The sequence below is a fragment of the Callithrix jacchus genome, chromosome 1 (genome assembly GCF_049354715.1).
Source record: "Callithrix jacchus isolate 240 chromosome 1, calJac240_pri, whole genome shotgun sequence".
Lineage (NCBI taxonomy): Eukaryota > Metazoa > Chordata > Mammalia > Primates > Cebidae > Callithrix > Callithrix jacchus.
In genome coordinates this window covers 78,264,785-78,282,505 of record NC_133502.1, presented here as the reverse complement: position 1 = coordinate 78,282,505, position 17,721 = coordinate 78,264,785, and the positions used below count along the sequence as shown (strand labels likewise).

General features: G+C 40.5%; 1 protein-coding gene and 1 long non-coding RNA gene across 36 annotated transcripts in view; both read right to left on the bottom strand.

The window, feature by feature from the left end:
- The window catches only part of AOPEP (aminopeptidase O (putative)), a 449,451-nt gene that overhangs the window by 244,981 nt on the left and 186,749 nt on the right, over nucleotides 1-17,721 (bottom strand). The window lies entirely within an intron of this gene.
- LOC144581591 (uncharacterized) overlaps nucleotides 6,389-17,721 on the bottom strand; it is a 65,147-nt gene continuing 53,814 nt past the window's right edge. The window contains exon 3 of the long non-coding RNA XR_013532627.1: nucleotides 6,389-6,466. This is a non-coding gene — a long non-coding RNA (uncharacterized LOC144581591). The remainder of the gene's footprint in view (nucleotides 6,467-17,721) is intronic.

Genomic DNA, 17,721 nt, shown 5'->3' with positions numbered 1-17,721 from the left:
GCTTCTTTCGGTGGCCTGCCGTACCAAGGTGTGTTTTTAAAATCTGTGCAATAAAATTTAGTGTGGTTGGAGAGGTGGCAACGGATGGGAACCCACCCACAGGCAAATGACGTCAAAAAACCAGAGGGAAACATTAGGCTTCTCTGTTCTCAAGAAGCTTCTGCTCCGTTAAGCAACCCGAGAAGGAGGCTGACTTTCCATTAAAAGCAGCCACTTTGGCAGTTGTCAGAGACAGCCTGGTGTCTTACACTTCCCCTCTCAGGAAAAGTGGGGAAAATAATTTCCATAAGCTGGAAAGGAAAAAATCAGGAGTTCAAAGAATAGAGCTGGAAAGAAATTTGAAGGGCACTTAGTGTAACCTATACCTCCAAAGGGCGAATGAGGAAACAGGGCAGACTGGGGACTAATCTTGCCCTTGGATTTGCCAGGCAGCCCACCCTGTAGGCCATGCTGCCTTCCCAAAGCCAGCTAGCTGCCTGCACCTTGGTCAGCTGTTGAGAGGGTCATGCCTCAAATTCTAGTCTGAAGAGGGGTTGCTCCAAGGGAGGCTCCCATATGCCTGGAAGGAGAACTGGGCTCTACTACTGATACCCTGAGGCTGGAGGTGTTGCTGGGGAAGAGGCTCTGGGGAGGCTGGTGTGGGGGAGGGTGTGCATATGTGTGTGCACACATGCATGTGTGTAAAGGGACAAAAAACCAGGCAGGCCTTTCCTCCTGACACCTTTTCCCACAGGAAACAACCTGATGTATGACTCTGTCCCCCGCTGCTTGACTCTGTGCCCACCCAGCCAGCCTTCTCCTGGCTGGTCTCTGAGGTCAACATACATACAGAATAGAGCTCTCCTTGAAACACAGCAGCTGCAAGTCTCACTTGATCTGGAGACCAGCCCCTGGGTCTCTCAGTTCTTCAGTTTCCTACTCTGCAGAGAAGCCTGAGAAGCACTGTGCAGAAATCCCAGAGCAGGGCTGTTCACATGCTCCACACATGCCTGCAGGTGTGGGTCTTCCCTATGTCTGCAGGAAACCAGTGTGTCTGATTTTAAAATACAGTGATGTCACTCATAAGACTGTGCTTTCCTTGGGAAATTAGTAATAACCTTATGTCTAGAGGCCCTTCATATCCATCTTTTCTCTCTTTTTAGTTGAATGTCAATAGCTTTGTGAAGGTTGTGGACTTTTGTTCCCTTCAAGTGAGAAACAAAGGCTCAGAAAGAGGAAAAGACCGACCTGGAATAGAAAGCCAGTGATGCAGCAGAGCCAAAAACTCAGGTCCAGCTCTCCTTTCTAATATCAGCTGGAGGAGCACATGGGGGGAACAGCTCCGTGTCTGTGGTTCACCAGGTGATTTCATTCAAAGAATACACACCTAAGTCCAAGACTGGGTTGGGCAAACAGGACATAGAAAGTGGGCAGTGCTGGCCAGGCGCGGTGGCTCATGCCTGTACTCCCAGCCGAGGCGGGCAGATCACCTGACGTTGGAAGTTCGAGACCAGCCTGACTAACATGGAGAAACCTCGTCTCTACTAAAAATACAAAATTAGCTGGGCTTGGTGGCGCACACCGGTAATCCCAGCTACTCAGGAGGCTGAGGCAGGAGAATTGCTTGAATCCAGGAGGTGCCACCAAGCCCAGCTAATTGGCCTCCCAAAGTGCTGGAATTACATGTGTAAGCAAGCTACTGTGCCCAGCCAGAGACAGGGTCTCACTATGTTGTCCAGCATGGTCTTGAACTCCTGGGCTTAAGTGATACTCCCACCTCAGCCTCCCAAAGTGTTGAAATTATAGGCATGAGCTACTGGGCCCAGCCGATAAAAAAAATTCTATATATTTTTATTCTTTATTTAGCTATTCATTTCTTTCCCTGTCTTGGTTCTCACATTTTCACAGTAGAAACTTGAGGTCATATCTGCATTCTGCTGCATGATCTGCTGTCGCTTCTGTCCACTGCAGAGCCCCAGCCCCCTCCCCCCAGCCCCTTCTGCACTCCCTGGAGAAATGACAGGGATGATGGATGGTTCCTCACAGTGTCTGACTGCTTTAGTCTGAGTGTTGGCAGTTGTTAGTGATGGGTGTTATCATCTGATCATTGATAGATTTCATTGTTTGTCATTTTCTAGCAAGGCTTTACTGGAAGTCCTCTGTGAATGTGAGCATGAGGGTGTGTGTTTTCCAGAGTATATTTGATAACAGGTTTTAACAAGACTGGGGCAAACATGTGAGGTGAGCAACTTCCAATAAGGGCTCATCGGTATATACAAGAAGGTACATTTGAATGCTGAGGCTATCCCTCTAAACGTAACTACATGAAAGAAGAACATGTATATTTACATTTTGATAAAACTAGAATTTGAAATCAAAATTTTCATCTTTTTTATTTTATGCAACTCTTAGTTGCTTGCTCCCCCATCTCACCCTCTGTTATCTGAGGATTTGAACAGTTATTTAATGCAATCCCAACCATGACTGTGTTTATGTTTTAAAATAATCTGCCTTAAACAATATATAAGTAGAGCTTAAAGAAGCCAATTTTAACTTTACTGAAAGATTATTGATCGCTCTTGAGCTTGTTATTGAGATGAACGAAACTCATTCTTTAATTGAACAAAACTCATTCTTTAATCAGGAAAAAAAGGATGAGAAGAAGAAATCACATAAAAGAGTAAGTAGCAACTCGAAAATTATTTTCTTGGTTTATTTTATGTTGCAGCTACACAGCCATCCCTTTCTGTGTGTCCATCAATACGATATCTGTTGTGCTTTTGTACAAAGAACAAAGATGCTTTTATCAATTCTCGAAAGTCTGTAAGACAAACCATTCATGCTGTCAAACCCCCTAAAACCCTTTCAGCAAATAATGAAATCCATCAGTGACAAATGTCAACATACTAATTTGTTAAATGCAAAACAAAAGACACATTCAGACAAGGCGCTTCATTTCATGTTATATCAGCACTCCAATTTGTACCAAGTTTATGGCAACCCACAGATCATGCAATATTAAACAGGGCTGTATTATAATGACTAAAACTGGAACAATAAACTCCCCTTAGCGAGAATGCTAATAAAGCAGCTGAAATACGTGCTATGATTCTACTACATTCAACTCCTTCCAAACTACTAGAAATTCTACAAAGACACCTATTGCTAATAAAGAGTTCATTGATTTAACCCAAATATATGGCTTTCAGATGGATAAGAAACTCAAAACACAAAATTGAAGTCCCAGAGAAGAACTAAGAAATCATTTAGTCCAATAAGACACCACTTAGAGCAAAATGAGATATATATATATATATATATTTTTTTTTTTTCCTGAGACGGAGTTTTGTTTTTGTTATCCAGGCTGGAGTGCGATGGCGCGATCTCTGCTCACGGCAACCTCCGCCTCCTGGGTTCAGGCAATTCTCCTGCCTCAGCCTCCTACAGGCATGTGCCACCATGCCCAGCTAATTTTTTTGTATTTTTAGTAGATACGGGGTTTCACCATGTTGACCTGGATGGTCTCGATCTCTTGACCTCGTGATCCACCCACCTCGGCCTCCCAAAGTGCTGGGATTACAGGCGTGAGCCACCGCACCTGGCCGGTCATGGTTTTTTAAAATGGATATTTTAACTGAAACTATCCCATTCCACAATTCAGGAAGATTTTTTAAAAAGCCCAAAGGAAACAACTTACAGATGCCAAGATGCAGAGCTCTATCTGCAGGGTGTGAGGGAGAGGCTCTGAGTAATGTATCTCCATGACTTTTTTGAAAAAACTGCCTCAAATAACACTTAGTGCTCCATGTTCTTTGACTCTCTGGGCCTCACTTTCCTATCATTGAAATGAAAACTACGGCCACTTTGCAGGGAAGCTGTAGGATTTCTAGTGTCACATGTGCAGGGAGTATTCCACATATTTTTAATACATGAATGCCTTGGTCAGGCTTCCCTCAGATTAACTGATTTATCTCCTTTACTTTTGGAGGGGTTAATTTAGTTGAGCTTTGGGGCAGCTTAAATGCAGATGCAGCAAAGGACACTATTTCAGATGAAAGGAAGGCTAAATTGAGTAGTTACAGTATGCAGTCATGAAATGGCAATCACAAGTGTTTTAGAAAAAAAAGTTGTGTTGTTTTTTTTTTTTTTTTTAAAGAAACAGTGTCCTGCTCTGTTACCCAAGCTGGAACGCAGTGGCACAAAAACAGCTCACTGTAACCCTTTAAAAAAAAAAATCCGGCTGGGCGCGGTGGCTCACACCTATAATCCCAGCATTTTGGGAGGCAAAGGTGGGTGGATCACGAGGTCAAGAGATCGAGACCATCCTGGTCAACAAGGTGAAACCCCGTCTCTACTAAAAATACAAAAAATTAGCTGGGCATGGTGGCGCATGCCTGTAGTCCCAGCTACTCAGGAGACTGAGGCAGGAGAATTGCCTGAACCCAGGAAGCGGAGGTTGCGGTGAGCCGAGATCTCAATATTGCACTCCAGCCTGGGTAACAAGAGTGAAACTCCGTCTCAAAAAAATAATAACAATTTTTTTGAGACAGCGCTTGCTCTGCCGCCCAGGCTGGAGTGCCATGGTGCAATCTCAGCTCACTGCAACTTCTGCCTCCTGAGTTCAAGTGATTCTCTTGCCTTAGCCTCCCAAATAACTGTGATTGCAGCCACCCACCACCATGCCTGGCTAATTAGCTCACTGGAACGGGTGGGCTCAAGCAAGCCTCCTGACTCAGTCCTCCTTGAAGCAAGGACTACAGGTGCATGCCACCACACCTTGCTACATTGCCCAGGCTGGTCTTAAACTCCTGGCCTCAAGCAATCTTCCCATCTCAGCCTTCCCAATGTGCTGGAATTATAAGTGTGAGCCACTGCACTGGCAAGTGATGTTTTTGAAAGTGTATCTAGTTGAATTTATACGTATCTTCAACCAATTCGATTACCATGAAGAGATGATGAAAATGACACCTGTTATGTAAGACAGATCCATCTGCTATCACTTTCTCCCATAATGGAGCCTGCTGCCCATTACAATCTTGGATACAGAAGCAAACAAGCAGAGATACTTCAAGAAACCTGAAATGCAAAAGGCTATCAAAAAAAAAAAGATTTAAATGTTGGGTGTGTTGGCTCACGCCTGTAATCCTAGCACTTTAGGTTGAAGTGGGCGGATCACTTGAGGTCAGGAGTTCAAGACTAGCCTGGCCAACATAGTAAAACCCAACCCCATCTCCACAAAAAAGACAAAAATTAGCTGGGAGTGGTGGCAGGTGCCTGTAATCCCAGCTGCTAGGGAGATAGAGGCAGGAGAATCACTTGAATCCGGGAGTCAGAGGTTGCAACGAGCCAAGATCGAGCCCCTGCATGCCAGCCTGGAAAACAGAGCAAGACTCCATCTCAAAAAATAAAAATAAAATAAAAAAGATTTTTTTTTTTTTTGAGACAGAGTTTCACTGTTGTCACCCAGGCTGGAGTGCAATGGCATGATCTCAGCTCACTACAACCTCCGCCTCCTGGGTTCAGGCAATTCTCCTGCCTCAGTCTCCTGAGTAGCTGGGATTACAGGCATGCACCACTATGCCCAGCTAATTTTTTGTATTTTTAGTAGAGACGGGGTTTCACCATGTTGACCAGGATGGTCTCGATCTCTTGACCTCGTGATCTGCCCGCCTTGGCCTCCCAAAGTGCTGGGATTACAGGCTTGAGCCACCGCGCCCGGCCATAAAAAAGGTTTTTAAAAGAGCTTTACATTTTCTTTCAAATGACACACAGACAAAGAGCCCCAGAGGAGCACGCACACGCACACGCACGCACGCGCGCACACACACACACAGCATATTTCTAAGAAAATTCTAGGAAACAGAAGACCAGAAAATGTATGTACATAAATTGTGACAAATGAGACAGATAAACACATCTTTGCAGAAGAAAAGTAATGCAATTACTTGTACTAATGTCTTGGGTAACTTCTCAACTTGGCAATTCGTATTTGAGACAGGCAGGTCTGAACTACCATTCCTGACCATTTCTTTTGAATACAATACATTCTTATGTTTCTAGTCCTCAGAGGAGATGTGGTGTTGGGGGAGATGTTAAACAGCTGCTGTCTCACCCCTGCAGTAAACTGTGTTTTAGCAGTTGACCCTGCCCACCCTACCCGCACTCCAGATCAGTTTGCTGAGCTAGGGCACAGCACATAAAGCAAGATCCAGCCAGCTTCTTTAGTTCCCTTTCTCACCTGCTGAACATCATTCACACGGACCCCTGTTAACCCTTCCTCACCCTTTCTCTGTGTGTAAGAAATATTAAATGACATACTCACTGGAAAGCTAAACCATGTCTTTCCTCCCTGCTTAAACTCAGTCAATTAACAACTTACACAAGTCAGCTTGAAGTTCTTGATACTCACAGTGTGGTCTAGACATCTCATGGGCTGTTATTACAAATGAAGAATCTTAGCCTCTTCTCAGAACTGCTGAATCGAAATCTGCATTTTAACAAGATCCCCAGTTCATTCATATGCACATTACAGTATTTTCTTAGCACTTTCTCTTTTTTTTTTTTTTTTTACAGAGTCTTACTGTCACCCAGGCTGGAGTGCAGTGGTGTGATCTTGGCTCACTGCATCCTTAGCCTCCTGAGTAGCTAGGATTACAGGTGTGCTCCACCATGCCCAGCTATATTTTTGTATTTTTAGTAGAGACAGGGTTTTACTATGTTGGCCAGGCTGCTCTTGAACTCCTGGGCTTAAGTGCCCACCCACTTTAGCCTCCCAAAGTGATGGGATTACAGGCAGGAGCCACTGCACCACACCCAGCCTTCTGAGCACTTTTCTAAGTGAAAAGTGTATGCATTTTAAGTGAAGGTGGTTGAAGATGCAACGTTTTTTGTTTTTCTTTTTTCTCTTGCGACTAGCAAAAGGTGTGTGAGATACTGAGAAGCAGCAGGGAGTCCTAAGGACTCAAGGGTTAATCCCACACTCAGGAGAGAAATCCCACATTTAACAAATACCAGATGAACACCGATCACCTGAAACCTTGAGCCAGGTGTCAGGAACTTAAGGATGAATAAAGATAGCGCCCATCCTCCCATTTAAAACATGTACTGTACTGTGCTATGCTATGCTATGCTATACTACTGTAGGTTAGATGATTAAAACTGCTACATTGAAAAAATATATTCTTGCTATGGGGGCTCAAAGGAAGAAGTAATCGATTGTTATCTAATGTGAGCAAATTTGAGTACTATTTTTTGGCCATTCTTCATTAAAAGCTGTCTCAGGCCATAAATATAAGTCAACTCACATGAGTCAGAGATGATTATGAAATTTTGATTTCTTGCTTATTGTCAGTAGGTAAAAAACACAATCTACCCAGCACTTTGGGAGGCCGAGGCGGGTGGATCATGAGGTTAAGAGATCGACACCATCTGGCCAACATGGTGAAACCCCGTCTCTACTAAAAATACAAAAAATTAGCTGGGCATGGTGACACATGCCTATAATCCCAGTTACTCAGGAGACTGAGGCAGAAGAATTGCCTGAACCCAGGACGTGGAGGTTGCGGTGAGCCGAGATCGCGCCATTGCACTCCAGCCTGAGTAACAACAGCGAAACTCCGTCTCAAAAAAAAAAAAAAACACATTCTACTTAATTGTCTTGATAATGTCTCCCCCCCAACCACTTACTGAAATGATGTTTCATATTATTTATTCAACTTTGCATGAATTACAAATAAAAAGACAAAGAGGCTTTTGAAATACCATCTCTTAACAGGAGAGGATATCAGAATGGTCAGTTTGCCAGGTTCTGAGAGAAAGTGGCCGATTGAACCAAGCACAGCATTACTGTAGGAAAGAGTTGAGCAAGTTCTAAACAAGAAAATGGGCCCTTGGAAAGCATTCAACTTACTTGTGAGTCAGATGTGTCTTCACTGCAAAGCTTCATGATTTTGTTTAAAGTCAGTTCCCAGAATCACAGATTTATCCAGAACTCACAGCTAAGTAGAAAACATACTCTAAAAGCCAAATATAGATGACATTTGGATTATCTACACGCCCCACTCTCCTCAAGTAGGGGGAAGCTGAAAGTTGACTAAGATACAGACATGCAGAGAAAAATGTTTCAAAGAATTATTCATATTGGATACTATTCCAAAGAAGGTACTCTGTTTCCCATACTTGAGCACAATAAAACACTTTTCCTAATGTCAGACAGGGCAGAGGCAGTGATACATCAGGAAGAAGAAGAGGAATATGAGGCAAGAGATTCTCCTGAGAGAGGGGGAAGAATGAGGAATACCCAGAAGACTAAAGATGGTGAGAAAAAGAAACTCTGCACTCACTACCCCACGGGTTGAAGCAATCGCCAGCCTCAGTAGAATATCATCTACTGAGGAGAATTACCTGAGGACCTGGGGGTAATGGTATTTTGGCCCTGAAACTGTGACTTGAAGAACAGTGCTTACATTAGCAGGTTACTGTAGTCCTGACAATCACCTTGGTGCCATTATAAGTTTACATGTTACCATATTCATAAATCACAGAATTTGGTTGCTAGAAGGGTCTTTTACCACCTCTATTTACCCATAGTCTCATTTCACAGAGAAAACTCAGGCTGAGAGGGTAGGTCACACAGCTAGCTAGTTTGTTGTGGCCAACAGTCAGCTAGCCTTCATCCTCTGACTGCCCCAGCCCAGTGCTCTTCATGTTATAACTGTGATTTCTAACCTGGGTTCCCCGGAACCCTACATGTCCTTCAAGTCCATAAGAATCCACGAACTGTGACTCATGGACTCATAGTTCAGTATTTCAAAAAGTTTACCTGAATCTATATATTTGACTGGGGTCGGGCGGGGGGGAAGCAGGTAACACATTAACCTGCTTTGGGCTAAATTTAACTCAATAACTCAAAAATTCTAATTATATAGTCAGTAAGTTAGGACTCAAGCAACCTACATTTTAAAACTTTGTAATGCTTATTGAAAAAAGGTTATCTGTACTTTGTTCCAATTTCTTCTCATAATTTTATATTTCTGTTTTTGTTTTGTTTTTTGTTAGATAGGGTCTCACTCTGACACCCAAGCTGGAGTGCAGTGGTACGATCACAGCTCACTGCAGCTTCAACATGCCCGGCTCATGCCATTATCCCACCTCAGCCTCCCAAGTAGCTGGGACTACAGGTGCACACCACCACATCGGGGTAAGTTTTAATTTTTTTGTAGTGATGCGGTTTAATTTTGTTGCCCAGGTTGGTCTCAAACTCCTGGGCTCATGTAATTCTCCTCCTATCTTAGCTTCCCAAAGTGCTGGGATTAAAAGTGTGAGCCACTGTGCCTGGCCTTCATAATTTTAATAATTAATAAGCTAATAGTTACATCGTTTAAAAAAAAAAAAGTCAATATCAAAAAAATAGCAAATGAAGAGGCAAATTCTCTTCCCATCAGTCCTCCACTTGGACTCTTTCTCCTCCAAGGCAACCAGTGTTAAAAAAGGATTATGGGCCGGGCACGATGGCCCATGCCTGTAATCCCAGCACTTTGGGAGGCCGAGGCGGGTGGATCACGAGGTCAAGAATTGAAACCATCCTCGTCAACATGGTGAAACCCCATCTCTACTAAAAATACAAAAAATTAGCTGGGCATGGTGGCGTGTGCCTGTAGTCCCAGCTACTCAGGAGGCTAAGGGAGGAGAATTGCCTGAACCCAGGAGGCCAGAGGTTTCGGTGAGCCGAGATCGCGCCATTGCACTCCAGCCTGGGTAACAGGAGCGAAACTCCATCTCAAAAAAAAAAAAAAAAGTATTATGAATTGCTCCAGAAAATATTTTAAGGCAATAAGGGCAAATGCATATGAGCATTGTACTTTGTTTCTTCAGCTGATACTGTACCTAAGAGCTTCGCCTACATTTGGTCTACCTCATTCTTTTTATTTTTTGTTTATTTTTATTTATTTATTTTTGAGACAGAGTCTTGCTCTGTTGCCCAGGCTGGAGTGCAATGGTGTGATCTTGGCTCACTGAAACCTCCACCTCCTGGATTCAAGCAATTCTCTTGCCTCAACCTCCTGAGTAGCTGGAATTACAAGCAACCCACACCTGGTTAATTTTTGTATTTTTAGTAGAGATGAGGGTTTCACCATGTTTGCCAGGCTGGTCTCGAACTCCTGATCTCAGGTGATTTGCCTCCCTCAGACTCCCAAAGTGCTGGGATTACAGGTGTGAGCCACTGCCCCCAGCCAGCCTCATTCTTTTTAAAGGTGGCATAGAATTCCACTGAATGGTGCAACAGAATGCACATATCCTGGCCCCTCATGAGAGACACTTAGGTGGTTTTCAGAACTTTGCTATTACCGGCAATGCTGAAGTGAACATTCTTGCTCATTTACCCACCTACACTTTGGTGAAATTCCTAGCAGTGGAAGTGCTAGGTCAAAGACAGCATACCTTCAGGCTGGGCGCGGTGGCTCATGCCTCTAAACCCAGCATTTTGGGAGGCCAAGGCAGGTGGATCACCTGAGGTCAGGAGTTCAAAACCAGTCTCGCCAACATAGCAAAACCCCATCTTTACTAAAAATATAAAAATTAGTCAGGTATGGTGGCAAGCACCTGTAACCCCAGCTACTCGGAAGGCTGAGGTAGGAGAATCGCTTGAACCTGGGAGGCAGAGGTTGCAGTGAGCCAAGATGGTGCCACTGCACTACAGCCTAAGTGACAAGAGTGAGTCTCCATATCAAAAAAAAAAAAAGAAAGAAAGAAAAAGAAAAGCAAACTTTTGAAAGCTCTGTAAATACCACAAGTGGCCCTCAAAGAAGTCGCAACAATTTCTATCCCCACAAAGAACAAATGAGAATGGCAGTTTCATTTGCCATTTACTAAAGAGTTACACTTTTATTTGGGGAGAGATTTGTATTAAAAAATTTGTTAGAACACTTGATTAAAAAAACAAACTGGGCCGGGTGTGGTGGCTCACGTCTGTAATCCAAGCACTTTGGAGGCCAAGGCAGGCAGATCACCTGAGGTCGGGAGTTCAAGACCAGCCTGACCAACACGGTGAAACCCCGTCTTAAAAGAAAAAAAAATTAAAAAGAAAAAAAGAAAAAACAAAAAAACAAACTTAGCCCTTTATTTGTATACACCCCCTTTCATTTTTTGTATTGCTTTGTATTTTTTTCAATGAGAAGTTTGAAGTATCTATGTAAACGTGTTCATCAATATTTCACTTTACAGCTATTGAATTTCACTTTCTGACTGTAAAAAGTTTCCCACATATCAAGAATACATTTATTTATTCACGTTTGTTTAGTGCTGTGGTTTGATGTGCTTTTTTACATTTAATATTTGATCTGGAGTTTGTTTTGGTGAAAGAAACACGGTATGCAGCTAAATTTCTAAATTGTGAATCAGATGTCTCAATAATATTTCTTGATCAGTCCATCTTTTCTTCACTAATTTGAAACGCTTCTTTATCATATAAAAATTCTAAATGTATTTAACTTTGATTTTGAGTTTTATTATTTTACATTTCAAATGCTTAACTTCTCAAGTAACAAGCTATTCTGATTAAAATATCTTTATAACATGTTTTAGATAGAAATATAATAGAATCCCTCCTCATTACTCTTCAAAAATTTTTTCCCATTCATCCTCACGTTTATTTTTTTAGATTAATTTTTTAAAACTTTTCAAAAAAATATATTTACATGTACATGACTGGGGAAGTTTACTGAGGACAACCTATGCACCTGAGGTTTCACATTCAATTTTTGGTATTTTTTTATTTAAATAAACATTTTACTTTAATTTTAGAAACACAAAAGTTACAAACAAATCAAAAACAGAAACACAAAAGTTGTGAGACATCTGTCACAATGTACAATACAATACAATTAACCAATATTAACATGTCATTATTAAAGTCCATAGTTTTATTCAGAATTCCTTAGTTTTTACCAGAATACCATACAACATTTAGTTTTCATGTCTCCTTAGGCTTCTCTTGGTTGGGGCAGTTTCTCAGACATTCCTAGATTTTTATGATCTTGACAGTTTTAACGTGTAATGGTCAAGTACTTAACAGAATGTCCTTGTATTTGGGTTTGTTTGATGTTTTCCACATAGACACGGGTTGTAGGTTTGTAGGAGGAAGAATGAGACATAAAGTGCCATTCTCATCACATTACATCAAGGGACCTGCTGTCAACATGACATCACTGTTGATGTCAACCTTGATCACTCAGCTGACGCTGCAGTCCAGTCTATCAGGCTTCTCCACTGTGAAGCTATTCTTTCCCCCCGCTTTCCCTACTGTGAGCTTTGGAAAGAAGTCACTATGCACAGTCCACACTTAAGAGGTGGGGCATTATGTCCCAACTCCTCGGAAGGGAAGCATCTACACGCAGTATTTGGAATTCAGTACAGGAAATTCTCCCTTATTTATTTATTCCATAATTTATTCATATCATATAGACTCATAAGCATTTCTTTTCTGTGTTTTTCTAAATGGGAGCTTTTCTTCCACTATAACCGTGTGTCTGCAAATCAGAAAGCAAATTATTTTTAAGTTTATTTTGTGACTATCCATCTTATCGAGCTGTATTGTTTCTATTTTCCATTCAGTTGATCATCTTGGTTTTCCTATGCATTCTCCGAAAATAATAATAATTTTGCTTCCTCCTTTCAATAATTCTATCTCTAATTTCTTTTATTTATCTATTAGTATTGTCTAGAACAGAGACAGGCAAACTATCTCCATAAAATGATAGTAAGCATTTTAGGCTTTATGACATACAACGTCTGTCACAACTACTCATTTCTGAAGCTGTGGCATGAAAAGTAGCCACAGACAATACATACATGACTGGGCAAAGCTGTGCTCTAATAAAATTTTATTTAAAAAGCATGGGCCAGGCACCAGGGCTCATATCTATAATCTCAGCACTTTGGGAGGTGGAGGCATGTGGATCACCTGTCAGGAGTTCAAGACCACGCCTTGCCAACATAGTGAAACCCCTTCTCTACTAAAAATACAAAAATTAGCCCGGTGTGGGCTCGCACCTGTAGTTCAGCCTACTCTGGAGGCTGAGGCATGAGCATCGCTTGAACTTGGGAGGCGAGACTGCAGTGAGCTGAGATTGTGCCACTGCACGCCAGCCTGAGCAACGGAGTAAGACTCTGTCTCAAAAAAAACAAAACAAATACAGGCAGTTGGCTTACAGGTGATGATTTACTAACCATGAGTCTAGAATCCAAATATTATTATATAGTGATGGTGATAGTAGGTAGCTTGTCTTGTTTTAATCTTAACTTTAAATGGAATTTTCTTTTGTTGTTTCATTACTAAGTATGACGCTAGTTTTTGTTTTTTTGCCTTTTTGTGTGTGTGAGACAGAGTCTTGCTCTGTCGCCCAGGCTGGGGTGCAGTGGCATGATTGCAGCTCACTTCAGCCTTGACTTTGCAGGTTCAAGACATCCTTCTACCTCAGCTTCCTGAGCAGCTGGGACTACAGGTGCACACCACCATGACCAGCTATTTTTGTTGTTGTTGTAGAGATGAGGTCTCACTGTGCTGCCGAGGCTGCTCTCAAACTCCTGGACTCAAGCAATCCTCCTGCCTCAGCCTTCCAAAGTGCCGGGATTATAGGTGTGAGTCACCACACCCAGCCTCATGCTGCCTTTTGATTACAAATACACACACACACATACATACTACATAACATTTAAAAAAATCACCTTGCCCTATTTTCTATAAAAGTATTTACTAGAAATATTTTTGAATTTTGTTAACTGCCTTATTTGCAACTACTGAGCTTTGACATATTTGATCTACAAATATAAATTTTCCTAACACATTTCTGAAGACGGAACCATCCCTACACTTTTAGGGTAAAGCCCATCTGGTTTGGGTTTATCATGCTTTTGATATGTTATTGAATTATGTATGTTAATGCTTATTATATTTACATTGATATTTAAAAATAAGAATAGCTTATAGTATGTTATTGTTCTGTCTAACTTGTCAGGTTATGGTATTAGTATTTTGCTGTTCATAAATATAATTTGAAAGCCTTCCTTTTCATGGAAATATCTTTAAGTTTAGAACTTACCTGTTTATTAAAATTTTGAGCAAATTCACTTATGAAACTATGTGGGTCTGGTGTTTTTCCAGGGAAAATTCTTTCTTTGCTAACTTTCTTCCATGGGTATTGTTTACTTAGGCTGTCTAATAGTTCCATCAGTATCAACGTTTGGTGACTCATATGTTCTTAGAAAATCATTTACTTCAGTTAGATTGTCAAAATTCTTTGCTGAAAATTTCACCAAGTACTATTTATGATTATTTTAATTTCCTCTGCATCTGTTATTATTTGTCATTTATCATTTCTAATCTTCTGGATTAGTGAGTTTTCCCCTTTCCCCTTTTAATGCAGTTAGCCCATGTTATCTCTGTTTTACTGATTTTGGCAAAAAATCAACTTTGTATGCATTTGCCAATTCTGGTTTTTCTTTCATATTTTCTAGTTAATTCATATCTGCTTTGATCTTTATTTCTTTTGCATTCTGTAGGTTGATTTTCCCTGGAAAAACACCAGACCCACATAGTTTCATAAGTGAATTTGCTCAAAATTTTAATAAACAGGTAAGTTGTTTTCTAACGTCAGAAGTGATGTTAGGCTATAAATTTTTCATCAAGAACAATTTTAGTGACATTCCATAGACTGAGCTATGTTGTTTTCTAGATACTCTGTATTTGGGGTTAATTTCTTCTTTGACTCAAAAGTTAAGAGAGGTTTTGGTGTGAGAGGGGTAAATTGTTCCTCTTTGATTATTTCCTTATTTTATTACCTTATTGCATCATGACCAAAGATAGCCTTATTTCTAATCTGATGAACTCCTGATTGACATTTTTGGTAAGTCTTCTGATGTGATTAATTTCTACAAATGTTCCACAAACTGTCAGTAGTTTATAAAGCACACAATTATATACTTTACATTTTTCTAAGAATAGAATAATGTTATTTCTGTATTATTGGTTTCTTAATAGCAAGAGACCTGTCTTGTTCAATTTGTATCTCTAATACCTGGTATTGTATTTGGTACATAGCTGCTGTTCAGTAAAGGGATGCTGGCTGAATGAATGAATGAATGAATGCTGTCTGTATTCAACAGGTTTATGTTTCTGAGGTTAACTGGCTCTGGAAAGCCTCTTTTCACACAAGCACAAGACTGATGGCCTACTAAATCATTCATTTTATAGGGATGCATAAAAAAATGAGCCAATAAGAATGAACAGGCTTTGATATGTAGGTTGTTAAAAACATGGTTTATATACCTCTTCTTCTCAAATGTTTTCTCATTTCCTCATTTTATACTTATCTTTTCAGGCTTGAGTCTGGACTCATCCATGAAACCAGGCCCCCTGCCCTCCTGGACCCCCTTCACTCCTCTCATGCAATCACTAACTAGACTCATTCTGTGTGCCACCTATTGGGCCTTCCACTGCTCCCTGGCTATTTCCTATGTCTTTATCTTTCCACTAAAACTATAGGCAACTTCAGTATCTTATGTTCCCTTCTATCCTATAATGCACCCAAAAGGGTGTTCAATAAATGCCTGCTGGAGCAACAAAAAAAAAGTTAAGAGAAAATAATACTCTAGAGTTTGGTTGCCATTCTACCACATCATAGTCTTGTGACCTTAGCAATGTATTTCACACTCTAGGTCTCAGTTTTTTTATAAGAGCACACTAAGTTCTTGTTAAGGCTTAAGAACTGCAATCATTTTGTCATATGTTTGATTGTACAAAGCAGAGAGAGGCACCATATCAATAAATTAGCATAACATCTAGGTGAGGTGGCTCACCCCTGGAATACCAGCACTTTGGAAGGCTGGAGTGAGTAGGCTGCTTGAGGCCAAGAGTTCAAGAACAGCCTGGGCAACCTAGCAAGAAAAAATTAGTCAGGTGAGGTGGCCTGTGTCTCTAGTCCTACCTGCTTGAGAGGCTGAGGCAGGAGGATCCCTTGAGCCTAGGAGTTCAAGATTGCAGTGAGCCATTCTGGTACCAATAAACTCCAGGCTGAGTGACAGAGCAAGATCCTGCCTCTTTTTTTTTTTTCTTTAAAAATTTACGTACTGGCTGGGCACGGTGGCTCATGCCTGAAATCCTAGCACTTTGGGAGGCCGAGGTGGGTGGATCACCTGAGGTTGGGAGTTCAAAACCAACCTGGCCATCATGGTGAAACCCCATATTTTATATAAATAAATAAATAAATAAAAATTTACATACTATGCTTTCGTAGATCCTGCCTCTTTAAAAAAAAAGAAATAAATAAAATGAAAACAGCATAAAATATTCTAGTTAGCCAAATTACAACAGGGCAACAGAAACCTCACTCTACACAGAAGTCAGTCCCTGCTCCATGGTTTCTTTTCTCTTTACCCTCCAAATGCCATCTCATAGAAGCTGTCCTCAGCCCTTACTCTTCCTTCTTACTCCACTCAGAGAATTTATGGCTGTCACTAACATGTCTGTCTCTCAATCTGCCCCTTTCTGAGCCCACTTCTTCCAAGCAGCTCTATGTAGCCAACTTCTGGGTGTTCTCGATAGTATAGTAGAGATAGAATCAATGAATCTGACAGCAGACCAATAAAATTTACTCAATTTGAACAACAGTGAGAAAATAGAAAAAAATGAACACTACTTCAGGGCTCTGTGGGAAAATAATAAAAGATCTAAATTCCCTATCATAAAAATTTCAGAAAGAGAGAAGGAAGGGAATAGGATTTAAAACTTCACAAGTTTGGCAAAAGACATAAACCTACAGTTTCAAGAAGCTGAGTAAGTCCCAAATAGGATAAATACAAAGAAACCCATGCCAAGATAAATTAGGATTAAACTTCTGAGAACAAAAGACAAAGAAAAAAATTTTGACAACAAGGGAAATTGCACATTACCTATAAGTAAATACTAATTTGAATGACAGTGTTTTCCCATCCGAAACTATGAAGGCCAAAAGGAAGACGCATAATATTTTCAAGTGCTAAAAGAAATATCAACCCTGAATCCTATATATGATGAAACAATCTTTCAGAAATAATGGGGAAATAAAGGCATTCCCAGATAAAGGATTAAGACAATTTGTTGCTAGCACATCCGCCTTTAAAGAATAGTTAAAGGAAGCTCTTGTTAACCAAAAGAAAATAATAACAGAAGAAGGTTAGGACATTCAGAAAGGAAAGAGGAAAAGAATGAGTAAAAACCAGAGTAATAATAATAGACTATTCTTCACCTTATGGGCTTTAAAAATCTCATTTTATGATTGAATCAAAAGTTATAACACTACCTAATGTGATATTCAATGTATCTAGAGGAAACATCTAAAACAAAATATATTTCAGAAATGAGGCGGATAAAGAGATCTAAATGGAAGAGTTCTGCATTTCCTTTGAAGGGGTAAAATGTCAAAAACAGTAGGCTGTCATAAGTTACAAATGTATATGGTATTGTATGAAGGAACCACTAAAAAAAACTGTAAAATGCAATATGTTAAAAAAAAATGAAAAGCAAGATAAAAGAAACAGAAGAATGACAGAGAAACAAACACAAAAATAAAATGGCTAACTTAAGCTCTAGCATATCATCATTGTATTAAATATAAATGGCCTAATATACCAATTTAAAAATAAAACCCAACTGAAATATAGAAGAAACTTTGTAAGAAATTCACTTCAAGCATAACAACATAGGTA